Below are 2,274 nucleotides of genomic sequence, written 5' to 3'. Positions count from 1 at the left end.
TAGTGTGGAGGCTCTGAACTACTCCGGTTACCAAAGCTGGTGTGAATCTCAGTTCTCGGCTCGTGGTAGCGCAGTGACGGAAGTGAGGTTCCACGTCATAGGCTCCAAATGGAAGCCCCGGGATTCAAAGTTAACGCGCCAAGAAGATTACATTACTCGCAGCCTTTGCGCTGTATGCAAAGTCAGAATCTGTGGAAGTTAAAGCTACCCATTCGCGAGAGCTGTGGGGCCTAGAAATGAGACCGCATTTATTGACCCCGTCGATCTATCTGGTATATCAATGCAGAAGTAACCGCTATTCTATCTTATGCCCGTCTATGCGCACAATTATTCGGTAATTTCCTGCCAGACTTGTGGTGCAAAAAACGTAGTTGTGGAATTTTTTTTTCTTGCGGAGCTCCAGCCGCACACTACCTACGTTTCCCGCGATCAGCCTCCCGTCATTCTGCACTGTCGACGGCTGGGTGTACGGCAGCTGTTAGCCGAAAAGGAACCACTCTTTAATGTACCTGCATTATTTGTGCGTTGGTCCTCTGCTTCTCACAAACAGAACAAATTCCGCGCATAGAAGTTGCATGGGTCGGATTCGAACCCGGGAATTGCTCGTGGGACGCGAGTACGGAACCTCATAGCCACAACGAGTGCCGTGTTACTTGATGGGTAGAGGTGAATATACCTAATCTGGTGCGGCAAGGTAGCAGCACTGGAGGCGGAATTTAAGGAAGTTAAGAGTGAATAAAAGAAGGTGTTTGCAATGGCCAACAAAAAGGTGGTTTCAGTGGTTTGAAAAATAGCCAAGCAGTCGTTAGGGTGGTCAAGTGCTTGCTAGCGCATTCAAACTTTGCTTTTGCAGGGCATGACCTGTCATATTTTTGCCACCGTAAGCAATCAAATTTTGCAAAATCTAGTTTTTTTAAAACCCTCTCAGGGCGTATTGTGAGTAAGCGAATCAACTTAATTATGTCGTGTACTCGAAACCAAGTGTCACTGCGTGAACATTACCGTTTAGTATTGTCTTTGCTCTCAACGAACGCCTTCATGCTCTCCTTAAGAGTTTTAGACGTCCACTGACGCGCACTTCTTCCTTCTTGCAGAAAGATTAGGATTGCAGCTGGCTACCGAGGCTGAACTGTAGCCTTGCATTGCATTGCCGCCAAGTGCTTCACAGTGGTAACGCTATATATGGAGTGAGAGACACCACTCGTGGCACTGCTTTTGTGTCAAAATGTGTTCTTGCATATCTCGCATAAGAATCTGTAAACGCTAATCTTGTTTCTCTTGCTAAGTAGAATAACTTAGAGCATGCTATCGCCATTCAGCTGTGCAGTTCTGCGTCGTGAAGATGCCTTAAAAAATAAGATGACAGGCCTCCCTCCATGACACCCGTTTCCACCGTAGTAAACGTGCCATAATGTGACTTCTCCTTTAATGCTTTAATAATTTGGAAAAACACTAATTTCTACAAAATCGCATGGCTTGCTTTGCTTTGCGGGGCTCTCTACTGATTCTTGGCCAAAAGCTTAATAGCAGCACCATCGGCACCACCATTGCAGTGGAGGAAAGGCGAAAAGGCGGCGCCGCGGTTCGACTCGATGCTCGCGCCCACGGTTCGAGCACAGAGCGAGGTAATCTGCCATTATTCTGTTCAGGTCACTTTAGCGCTTGTCGCAGACCACATTTTTGAAGTCTTACGATTACAAAGCCACCGTCTCAGTGGTTACTGTGCTGACCCGAAAGATGTCGGTTCGATCCCGCCCGAGGCGGTCGCATTTCGATAGAGGCGAAATTCTAGAGGCCCGTGTACGGTGCGATGTCAGTGCACGTTAAAGAACTCCAGGTGGGTGAATTTAACCGAAGCCCTACACTATACTGTGCCCCTCATAGCCCGAGTCGCTTTGGGACGCTAAACTCCATAAACCTACCGTTTTGTTAAGAAATCCAGCATCTCCGACTCGATTCACACGGACGCAGAACCTACTCTACATCCTTCTCCGTTTAAATTGAAGAGCCGCCTATCCTGATGAAACAAGTATTGGTCGCCAGTCGTCTTTTGTGTGTCCCGTATTCGAGCGGTGACCCTGTCGTTTTCTTTTCCGGTCCGTTGTAACGCTCACCTAAACGGACTGCGAGCATCATCGAGGTACGTGGGGCCCGCTGCATGTCGGGATACTCGAAGAAGAACCGCTGTACAGACAAAGCCCTTGTTCTAGACAAATGGAGTCGACCCTGTACATGAAGTGTACCTCAGCGATCAAAACAGCGTCCTATGCCGAT

This window comes from Amblyomma americanum, chromosome 4 (assembly GCF_052857255.1).
Source record: "Amblyomma americanum isolate KBUSLIRL-KWMA chromosome 4, ASM5285725v1, whole genome shotgun sequence".
Taxonomy (NCBI): Eukaryota; Metazoa; Arthropoda; class Arachnida; order Ixodida; family Ixodidae; genus Amblyomma; species Amblyomma americanum.
Note: the sequence above shows the minus strand (reverse complement) of the source record.